Source organism: Canis aureus, chromosome 14 (assembly GCF_053574225.1).
Source record: "Canis aureus isolate CA01 chromosome 14, VMU_Caureus_v.1.0, whole genome shotgun sequence".
Taxonomy (NCBI): domain Eukaryota; kingdom Metazoa; phylum Chordata; class Mammalia; order Carnivora; family Canidae; genus Canis; species Canis aureus.
The window spans coordinates 62,242,220-62,254,504 of NC_135624.1; the positions used below are offsets into that span (position 1 = coordinate 62,242,220).

Genomic DNA, 12,285 nt, shown 5'->3' on the forward strand with positions numbered 1-12,285 from the left:
GTAGCATTCTTATCTGTATCAAGGACCCCTAATACAGGTAGGGAAAGTGTGAAAGGGGGCAATAGTTCATATATGAATAGTCACTTCAATAAATAATCATATCAAAAACCACATAATGATTAAAAGAACATTGTTAAACCATAAATATTGCAAATATCAGTGCTCTATTAAACTTGACTGCTCTTGATCCAATTTACCTGGTTATTGGCCTTTAATTTGAGGTGGTTTGCCAAAATCTCAAATACTCATGTTACTTTTTATTTTCTACATAGGTTAATCTATGCCCTATTTATCTCCTTTGTTCTAATAAAATAATGTTGGCAAATTGGCAATGGACCTAACTCAGATTACTTTATGAATAGGAAATTAAAATTATTGGCATAAAATAGAACCACAGTGGATATTCACTATAATCTACTCTTCAGTTGCCTCGCACATATCCAAAGACACATCTCTAGCTCCAAAAATATCCTCACCATGCATAACGATGTGCCACCAAAAAAACAAACACCCATCTCCTTCCCAAATGGGAAATTATACTAAGTCTTGTCTGTTAGACCTTTACAATGTCCTGTGGTAAGTGTTCTTAAAGTCCAAACTTTCTGTATAATCTCCTTCAGTACAGTTGAATCAGACTCTAATATGAGTTCCAAAATACCAGTCTTGGGTCAGAGAATGAGTTTCAGTATTCTTCAATCAGGGTCCCAAAAAGATATAGATAGCACAACTAAACAGGTTAACTTCAAGGAGGAACTGTTTACAAAGGGACTATTTACTAAGGAAGGATTAGATGTGGGAATTACAAGGTAGAACACAGGAACCCAGGGTTTTGTAGTAGTTGAGCTATCACCCCTAGGCCAGAAGTTACCAAAGGAAAGAGAGAGTCACACAGAGTGATTTGGCTTGAGCAGATCAATGACTTTCTGTGAAGGTCACAGGAGGCAAACTTGTAAGAAGGGAGCCAGGAGATAAGTATTGTGACCTTATCCTCTTCCCTGCCTGTGATTGTCTTTAGACCAGTTAGGCTCACTGGTTGAGCTAAAGTCAATTTTCCAAACAAGAGTATTGCAATTCAGTGGAGAATAATATGGAATGATTTGGAGAGTCAAATGTAATTTTTAAAATATCTAATCTCTGTCTATAAGTAGACTAGAAAATTAATCCTACCATATCATGGTGTCTGGGCAATGGAATTATATTTCTTATGGTTTTTATAGTACATATTGTTAACAAGAGATCATTTTCTTCCATTTTTTTCTCTCTAAATGAGATATTTCATTATAGTTTCTCTGCCTGTGGTGCACCTTTATTTGCTCCTCTGAATCCATTGTCCTCTCTCTACCTTTCTCTACCCTACTTTCTGTACTGGAAGGCTGGCCTGTTTAGACATCATTCATGGATCCTTACATCCTCTGGCTTCCAGATGGTCTAAGCCTATTGGGAAGTAGAGCAGTAGATTTGTGAGGCATATGTTCGTTTTGGGATATGCTGAGGATGAAAGTAGGTCTGACCAAAGTGTCAAAATTTTAGAATCTCTCTATCAGATATGAGGACAAAGAACAAGTATGAAATTAGTTAAAGGAATGGAGAAAGGACCAATGATGCAGCGGGGCAGAGCATTCCTGAGATATTCCTGAAAACTATGGGAGATCAGGGTAAGAGATCTAAGTAAAAGAGAAGCATGATTAAACTTGAATTTGTATATATGAAAAAGGTATAAGTCCCACCAAACAGGACTTTCTATAAATGTTCATGGAGCAATAATAACAGTAAGTGGTCCTTTCTATAAACCAATCTAAGAATTGAGGACCTTTCCTTAGGCTATTTATCAAAATATCCAAAACACAAAGAATACAAATTGCTAAGAATTTTTTTCTTGGAACTTCCTATGTGTATTCTCTATATCCCATATTGTTTGTTAGTTCTCGATATCAAATTTTTTAAAAGTTCATTTTTTCCTACCAGTAGTAGACTCTTTTTTAAGGCATGATAAATTTAAGGATTTAAGATAGTCAATCAAATGGTTAAAGTTTTCATTTGTCATTACTTTGAGAAGTTAAAGGATGAGAGCTGTGCGATAGCAAGATACTTACACAGGTGTAGAATAATAGCTATAAGGATAGGCATTTATACCATTTACTTTTTAAAAAATAACCCTCTTCCAGTCAAACACAGATTCAGTTAATAAAAACTCAAAATACAAGCATACAGAGTTTATTTCTGATTTGCTTTTGATATTTAAGAACTGACAGGAGCTATGAAATAAATTTCACAAATGCAGAGGCAAATCAACAGTTGAACACAACTAAACTGTTCATGACAAATACTTATAATTAAAAAGAAGCAGCTTTTTTTTAAGATTTTATTTATTTATTTGACAGAGTGAGAGAGAGAGCACAAGCATGGGGAACAGCAGAGGAAAAGGGAGTAACAGATTCCCTGCTGAGCAGGGAACCCAATGTGGGGCTGGATCCCAGGACCTGGGATCAGGACCTGAGTCAAAGGCAGATGCTTAACTGACAGAGCCACCCAGGTACCCCCAAAAGAAAGCGTTTTAATAATGAGTCCATCCTATTAAAAACTTTCAAAATATTATTTTTGAAAATAAGAAAAAACTTGGCCTCTCAGGGCTGTTATTTTGCAGAAGAAGACTATTCCTTCCCCAACCCTAATATTTAGACATTTGAAAAAATAAAAGAAATGGTATTATGAAGCTATAAATAAATGACTTAAAATCTAAATGAATATTCCACAGTCATGACTAGTAATGTTAAAATCAACTGTTTTAATATATCAACCACACCTTCTTGGTTTGCCTTCTTTACTTCTCCATCATTACTTAATGAAGGATTATATTTTCAAACATAGTTAAATCTACTTGTGATATATGTATATGCTAATGCTAAGTGTATGAAGTGCATGTGTATATTTTGGGGGGAAAAGGATAGAGATGGGGAATAAGAACTGAGATAAGTTATAAGTAATAAAAATGGAATACAAATGAAATAACCAAATTTTAAAGGTTGTTGTTTCAGATTATTCCGTGAATAATTATTTGACCATATTACTGAGTACAAAACACACATATTAATGAGAAAAGGGTGGAGGGCAAACTTCCAGTTTCAAAATGGCAAACATTTGAGGTAATCTCTCCTCCTACACTAAATTTATAGAAATGAAGGAAATGTATTTTAAAAATAAAAACAACCAGAGTAAAAACCAAACAAATATAAGTCATGGGGATAAAAGACACAGCAAAAGGTATACAATCAATGATATTGTAATAGTGTTGTAACAGGAAGGTAGCCACAACTATGGTGCACATAGCATAATGTATAAACTTGTCAAGTCACTAAGTCATATACAGGAAATTAATGTAATATTGTTTGCCAACTATAGTTAAAAAATAATTAAATTAAATTAAATTAAAACCATCACCAACAGAAAAACAAACAAGACCTTATAGAACTACAAAAAGATTAATTGACCTTTGAAAAATACAAACAGGTATGAGAGAGGTTACAGATCAGGATTCCCTTGGGAAAGTCTGACCTAGGAGGTAAGAGTAGCAACACTAATGTTCTAAGCCTAAAGATGATGAAATCCAGGAGAAAGAGCTAAACCCAGAAGCAATTGGCAGGATGATTAGTTGGAGTACCACAAAGGGAGGAGCCAGCAGGTCAATCCATGTATATCTCTTTCTTCCTCCTCTTGCAAGACAAATGGCACTATCTACCTCCAGGCAGGAAAGATGAATATGAGCAGTTATTGCAGAGAAAAAGGACAATGGCCTTGAGGGCTAGTGGCATGAAGAGGAATGGGGAGCCCTCAAATCCAGACCAGTCATTAAGTTACCCTACCAGGCATGACATCCTTCACTAGGTTTAGAGAGAAAGTATAGAAGAAATATTTCAGTAGATAAATGACTAGAATTTTCCAGAACCACACAAAGACATGAAACCTCACAAAGGGCCAGCAAGGGCCATGCAAAATTAAAAACAGAAAAGAGATGGTGAAATCTTAGAATATCAAGTCAAAGAGGAAAATCTTGATGGCATTTGATTTGAAAGAAAAGATAGATTCCTTACAGGACAAGAAAAACAGACTTTTCATCAGCATATTGCTTGCAGTGAAACAAATAAACAGAATATTAAGTGGAAAACCTTTGAACCTGAAATTCTGTATCTAGTCCAATTATCAAACAAAATCATTTTCAGAGAAAATAACTGGGAATGTGATGATTTCCTTTCCTAGTTCTGCATGAGTTTAGCTTAATGCTAAGTATCAAATAAGTTTTAAACATATTTCAGGTAGGATATGCAGCTGATCCTGCCTTCAGGCTCCCTGCCAACAGCCTACTATGGATGGAAGCAATTGTTAATTTCTCCACAATGAAATCTATTCTTTGGAAGCTACACTCAGTCTGTTTCTTTGTAACATGCTTATTTTCTACCCATTTCTGTATGCCTCCCCTCTACTTCACAAAGAACATAGGTTTTAAATTTATGTGGAGCCTCCTGTCTCTGCCCTGAGTCCCATATCTCTAAAACCCATCTTTCTACAATCCCATATGTCCACCAGACTTGAATCATGGCCTACCCCAATCTGGCTCATACAAATACCACTTAAGCTTTGGTTAGGGCAAATTAAAATTTTTAGTGACATAGGAGATTATATGTTATGTCAGAGCTTGAGGCCACAATGTGTCAATGATAAATCCGAAGAAATAAAATAGTCATCTAGCCTCTTTAAATTTAAATCTTAGTCCTACAATTTACTAGTTGTGTGACCCAGGGCCAGTCTCACTAAACACGTCTGAACCTATTTTTATAAATAAGGAGAATACCTTTTTACCTCAGGGTTATTGTGCAAAACAAATGATCTAATATATTTAAGAAGCCTAAACAATAGTAGGCTATCAATAGATGGGAGTTTTCTTCACTTCCTCCCTCTTAAGAGCAGGGAAAATTCCGTGTATAAAGAAAAATAAATTGATTTAGCTTTGAAAAAGAATTTGAGAAATAAAAACAAAAATTCATTTTTCCAGTCCATGAATTTAAAAGGTCAAAAATGAGTTAAATGCACCGGGTGCTATTTTAATTTACCCAAGTTGCTTTCTGTAAATGTCTATTTAAAAATCAAGTCATCAACGTTCGTTAGGTTACTTCTTTCTGCCCGTGGACACCGCCGGTAAGCATCATTAAAATCTCCCCTCCCACAGCCATCATGTCTAAGTCAGAGTCTCCCAAAGAGCCTGAGCAGCTGCGAAAACTCTTCATCAGAGGTTTGAGCTTTGAAACAATCAATGGAAGTCTGAGGAGCAATAGGGAATGCTTATGTACTGTGTGGTAATGAGAGACCCCAACACCAAGCCCTCCAGAGGCTTTGGGTTCTTCACCTTCACTGTGGAGGAGGTGGATGCAGCCATGAATCCAAGGCCGCACAAGACGGATGGAAGAGTTGTGGAACCAAAGAGGACTGTCTCAACAGATTCTCAAAGACCTGGTGGCCACTTAACTGTGAAAAAGATTTTTGTTGGTGGCATTAGAGAAGAACATCTTTAGGTGAGAACATCACCTAAGAGAGTATTTTGAACAGTATGGGAAAATTGAAGTGATTGAGATCATGACAGACCAAGGCAGTGGCAAAAAGAGAGGTTTTGCTTTTGTATCATTTGATGACCATGACTCAGTAGACAAGATTGTCATTCAAATATCCCATGCTGTGAATGGCCACAACTATGAAAAAAGGAAAGCACTATCGAAGCAAGAGATGGCTAGTGTTTCATCCAGACAAAGTGGTTGAAGAAGTGATTCTGGAAACTTTGGTGGTGGTCGTGGAGGTAGTTTTGGTGGGAATGACAACTTTGGTCGTGGAGGGAGCTTCAGTGGTCGAGTGGCTTCAGTGGCAGTCAAGGGGTGGTGGATACAGTGGCTGTGGGGATGCTATAATGGATTTGGTAATGCTGGAAGCAACTTTGGAGGTGGCAGAAACTATCATGATTTTGGCAATTACAACAATCAATCCTCAAATTTTGGACCCGTGAAAGGAAGAAATTTTGGAGGCAGAAGCTCTGGCTCCTATAGTGGTGGAGGCCAATACTTGGCCAAACCACGAAATCAAGGTGGTTATGGCAGTTCCAGCAGCAGCAGCAGCTATGGCAGTTGCGGAAGTCTTTAATTACTGCCAGGAAACAAGGCTTAGCAGGCGAGGAGAGCCAGAGAAGTGACAGGGAAGCTACAGGTTACAACAGATTTGTGAACTCAGCCAAGCACAGTGGTGGCAGGGCCTAGCTGCTACAAAGAAGACATGTTTTAGACAATACTCATGTGTATGGGCAAAAAACTCAAGGACTGTATTTGTGATAAATTGTATAACAATTTTAGTTTCTGTTCTGTGGAAAGTGTAAAGCATTCCAACAAAGGGCTTTAATGTAGATTTTTTTTTTTTTTTTGCACTCATGTTGTTGATTGCTAAATACAATAGTCTGATCATGACGCTAAATAAATGTGTATTTAAAATAAAAATACAATAAAATTATCAAATATTTGAGTATGTAAAACACATGAACCACTCCCAATATGTTTATACTGTGTAGTTATATATTTGTGTAACTAAAGCATATAAACCAGAGTATTTGTATGTTAACTCACAATGAGAAATACTGTCAACCTAGCTAAGTGGACCATAATTTTCAGTCTGGCCTGACCAGCACATTCTTTTCTGGTAGTCAAATCTCCTGGGAAAATCAAACTATCAGAATATTCTCTAGTGAACTTGTGTTAGAATAAACATTAGTTAGGCAATTCCAGTGTAGCTGATGCATCTTCTCCACAGTGGACATCTACCCACTGGGTTATCCAAAAACTAGGGGTGGCCTCTTACCCTGTGCTCGGTTTGATGTTGTTTCTTGCTACTAATAGTAGACCTTGGAACTCTACTGGTTTCTGCTTCTGTGGCTTAATTGTTCTTCCTTTAAATTTACTTTGTCTTCTATTGGGGTTCGTGGAAAATGAACTTTAAATTTTGAAGCAGAAGCTTCCAAGAAGAAAATGACATACAGTTTTCCTGCATGATGTGGAAATTAAGTAGGCCTTTTACACTTGTACACAAGCAACTTTCCATTATTCTTGAGGAGAGTCCTGAATATAGGGAAGTAGGCCCCAAGGAGAGAGCCCTGACACTGGGCTGAAGTGTTCTGCTTGGTTATATAAATTTGATTTATTAGCAAGGCTGCCTCCACAGAGCTGAAGACAGTTGCTCTTAAATCTGTTTTCAGTCTGCTCCTTACCTGAAAATTACTATTTAATTCCTGGAAGCTGTGTTTATAATATTTATTCAAGAATTTACTCCCAGGAGGGTAGGAGATGGGCAGCCTGGGTGGCTCAGCAGTTTAGCGCCGCCTTCAGCCCAGGGCGTGGTCCTGTAGACCAGAGATCCAGTCCCACGTCGGGCTCCCTGCATGGAGCCTGCTTCTCCCTCTGCCTGTGTCTCTGCCTCTCTCTCTCTCTCTCTCTCTCTCTCTCTCTCTGTCTCATGAATAAACAAATAAAATCTTAAAAAAAAAAAGGAGGATAGGAGATGAAATTGCATTATATTTGCAGTTGGAACTTCTCCCTGCCTCATCCTGAAGGCATGACTAAAAGCAAACTATTGAATTTGGTGCAGTGGCATTTGAACTACGATGTAACCTTTTCCCATAAAGTGTTATTTGAGATGGAATTGGACAAATCATGTGACTGGTTTAAGTAATTGGTTGAACCAGATTCCATTAGCGGCAAGGATGTGGGTTTTCCTCTGATCAGAATGGAATTGTTCCTCACACGCCGTGTGTGTGTGTGTGTGTGTGTGTGTGTGTGTGTGTGTGTGTTGACTCATGCTACGTCGAAGTCTGATGGTTGCTTTGCAGGGACTTGGAAGTATAGTTGGGCTGTAGGTTCTAAGAGTAGCTACTTGTGATAGCAGCTATTAGTCAGAGATATAAACTAGTGGCTCACAGTCCCATTGAAGCCCACAGAAATGTTTGGTTTGGCCATGGCAGTGTCATTTAAAAAATAAAAGAATCAGGTGCCACACTGCTCTGGAGTAAAGTTTTGCTAAAAAATATTAGCTTCAGACTTCTTGCAAAATCAGGTCTGGCAACCGAGGTCTTTGTTCCCAAGGGTAAACTTTGCTCCCAGCAGCTTCTCCCTTTCAATAGAGCAGGTGTTGGCCAGTTCACCACAACTCTCACATTGCCTGTTATTTGGTGACATTTAGGCCAAATCTTGTGGCCACTTTTCTTATAGCACGCAGCCTGCGCACTTCTCCATGACCCAGTGGGGTCTCAAGCATCTTATGGAGAATTTCCAGAACAGTGTCACCCCTCAGGAACTGTGCAGGCAATGCCAGTGGTAGTTAGAGGCAGAGTGACAGGGTGATAAACATGAGTAGCCGCAAAGGTAGCAAATATCCTGTCAGCCAGCAGGATTGGAAGGCTGTAGGGAGGAACTTCACATAGCAGAGCTTCTAGCCATATGCAAGGCAATACTCTGGAAACTCTCCAAACAGGTGCAAATATCTGATAATCAGATAGTCTTTATGCATCATTATCTAGACATGAAAATTAAACATCACCTCTGTTTGTAGTGACAAGCTAATGAAGCTGGAGACATGTATTGCACAAGTTCTGGAGGGGTCATCTCAGGGTCACCTTTTCACTTTCTTATTTATTTTTCACTCTCTTACTTGCATGTGAAGGCTTGCTTTGGTTTTAAATAGAACAGAAAGTAAGCAGTTTTCCTTTGAAAACAGTAGACAGGGGTAGGGGGGAGTGACATGTTTCTTTAATGGCTATAGAAAGGCAGTGATTTAGATGTGGGTCACACCTTCTTATAGGGAGCATAGCTTGAACCTTATACTTTCCCCAAATGTGGTCACAAATGTGAATATTTTCACTAGATGGATAATAGACTTTTATATAATTCTGTATTTTAGAGTACTGACAGTATGTAATTTGTGCTGTTGCATTTGCTTTTGGAGAGATCTGCTGTACAACAGTTCAAACCTGAAAACTTTCGTAGAAGTTGAAATACCTGAGATCAGATATACTGTGGGAATGGGATAGGTATATTCTTTTTGGAAGAAGCCTTGTAAAGACAAGAGTTGGACCTCCAACTGAGCATCGTTATCTAAGGAATAACTTTTTAATTCACTTCAGTGAATTTAAGTACCTATATGTACGTACATTAATTATAAATTTTATATAATCTATCTAATATGTCATAAAGGAAAGAGAAGTATGTGAAGCAAATGCAGAGAAACGAGAATTTTTTTCTGCTTTGTTTTTTGTTGTTCTTGATTTGTTTTTTGAGAAAAAATAGTTTTTATAAGTAAAAACGGAGACAGGAAAGATCTGGATAATAGGGAGTGTCCGTGTGCAACTATTGCAAAATATTGCCTAATTGCCTCCCAATGTTGTTTACCAATTTACACTCCCATGAGCAGTAGGCGAGAGTTCCTGTGTCCATCCATGGGTATTTCTGTCATTATATCTCACGTACCTACACATAGCAGGAATATAAATGATGTTTGATGAATGAACAAATGAATGAGAACAAGGATTTTTTTAACCATAGGCACAGTCCAAAATATAGATTCAGTCCCAGCTCTTCCTAACATCATGTAAGGGCAAATCTAGCATTACACAGGGGCTGTTCAGAGAAGCAAAGTAGAACACACTACATGGAAAGAATAGTGACCAAGAACTATCAAATCCCAGGTAAGAAAAATGTAATAGAATATGGATAGGACATGGCAGGAAGGCAGTTCTCCAGAAGGCCATATACAGAGATCCAAGCAGCACTGACTATTTCAGTGAATTCTCATCTAGTGGGAATTCAAACGCTGAGGGCAAGACCCCAGTTTCTAGAAAGGAATGTTGGCTTTATTGGGAGAAAGATAGTGGGAGGTACAAAAGACTTTAAGGGGCAGCCCGGGTGGCTCAGCAGTTTAGCACTGCCTTCGGCACAGGGCCTGATCCCAGGGACCTGGGATCGAGTCCCACATCGGGCTCCCTGCGTGGAGCCTGCTTCTCCCTCTGCCTGTGTCTCCGCCTCTCTCTCTGTGTCTCTATGAATAAATAAATAAAAATCTTAAAAAAAAAAAAAGACTTTAAGGAGGATAGGCATTGAGTGGAAACTAGAAAAAAAACACAGAGTTAGAGAAGAAAGTTGAGACATTTTGAGGGGATCATTCTACTCAATTATAGCCAATAATAAATGTAAGGAAGATATAATCAGTAACATGTTTCTTTCTTTTTGCTTCCTGATCTCAAAATTAATGAAAAGTTTTGCTTTGATTAAATGCCTCAGTTCAATATTTATTGTTTGTATCTATTGTTTTACTATTGAAAAATTATATGCATAAGACTTTATGCTACAAGGTACCCTAATAGAAAATAATAAAATGAAAAATAAAGACTAGCCATTCCTTATAAACAAGCACTTGTCAGAGTTTCCATAAATTTTGCAAATCTGAGTGGCAGGCTTTCTCTATATTAACACCCCTCATGGGGGGGGGGGGGGGGGTTAGGGGCTTTAACCTGCACCACTTGAGTGCTACAAGTAAGGCATGATTCTCCACGGAAGCAATACTGCATCTTTGGTGGAGACAATGAAAGTGCTTCATCCAGACTACTACGCCTTCCAGAGTTCAGAAGTCAGATGTCATTTAAGAATCTGGGGCTATTGGGACGCCTGGGTGGCTCAGCGGTTGAGCATATGCCTTTGGCTCAGGACCGGATCCCAGAGTTCCTGGAGTCCCCCATCAGGCTCCCTGCATGGAGCCTGCTTCTCCTCCCTCTGCCTATGTCTCTCCCTGTCTTTGTGTCTCTCATCAATGAATAAATAAAATCTTTAAAAAAAAAAAAAGAATCTGGGGCTATTAGGAGCAGAAAAATAGAATTGACAGATTCCTGTAAAAAGTTGGTATCTTGCCATACTTGTTTTTCCTAGAAGGAAATACATTTCCCCTACTTCTGTAAATGTCATTGAGGAATAAAGGAATGGTAAGTTCCCTCAACCTCTGGGTTCATAGCCAACCTTTAGTTGTCCACTTCTGATATTGAGTTCCTCATCCTAAAAACCACATATATGTTTAGAGATTTTTGGTTGAATGATAAAAAATTTAAAGAAAACTTTTCCTCCTACTTTTAAAACTCCTTAATTCTCAGAATCTTTCCAAGCTTTCCTTTCTTTTCTACATGACATTAAGGCCAAATGTTTTCCACCTGGAGGCCCTTTTGAACACCCTCATAATTCCAGGGAGAGGTTCCTGTTTATCCAAATCCCAGCAAAACAAGGAAGAGGATACAGCCCATGATGACTCAACCCGACTGCAGTTCAAAAGTAGAAAGATGGGTTAAGAGGGAAGACAGTGCTCTGCAGCAGATGTGCTTGCAAGGAGGCAGGGGTGTGGAGCATGCAGAAAGCACCTCACCCACATGAACAAAGCCCATAAGTGTTCGCTCATCAGCTCAGTAGCTTCTGCAGCCAACATCTGCCATGACACCTATGTTTATAGCCATGGTAATTGCACTGTGTCAAAAGGATTATTTCACTGTCACAATTCACTAAGGGCAAGCCTTGTTATGAGAAAATTGAGGCTTGGACTTGGGTTTTTTTTTTTTTTTTCATCTTTATTAAGGTATAAAATTCATCTTGCATAACTGAAAAGTAGGGAATGCTTCACAAATTTGTGTGTCATCCTTGGCAGGGTTCATGCTAATCTCTGCTTGGCTCCAATTTTTGTATATATGCTGCAGAAACAAGCACTAGGCTTGTTTGGATTTTTATTTGGGGTGTTGTATTTTTTCAGTTACTATTCTGACATTCTATAGGTCTGACAAATCATCAAATCTCAATACACCAATATGCTCTTTGAGAAAAATAGATTTTCACATCATTTTAATTGTTCCTTTACACTGAACAGAGTTGTTTTCTTTTTCTTAAAACAGTGCGTGCTGATTTAGTTATTGTATAATTATTATTTTTGAATTTCTGGTGATACTAGTTCTCTCTTCTCAAATATTTCTCAACAATGATCATCTATAAATTCTTCCAGATAAAACGCTGAATCATTTCATCAAGTACGCCTCCCATAGAGAAAAAAACCTCTTAATTTTTTCTCTCATCAAAATATATTCCTGATAGTCTTGAGTTAAATATAAATATGCAAACCAGCACCAGAAACAATTAGAAGGAAACATAATTGATTATATCTTACCTCCAGGCAGAGAAGAACTTT

The 12,285-nt window shown here is 38.1% G+C and overlaps 1 non-coding gene across 1 annotated transcript; it reads right to left on the reverse strand.

The window, feature by feature from the left end:
* Positions 1-11,710: 11,710 nt before the first annotated feature.
* On the reverse strand, positions 11,711-11,813 carry LOC144283893 (U6 spliceosomal RNA). Its single transcript, XR_013352397.1, has one exon. It is a non-coding gene; the product is annotated as a U6 spliceosomal RNA (small nuclear RNA).
* Between the last annotated feature and the right edge of the window lie 472 nt (positions 11,814-12,285).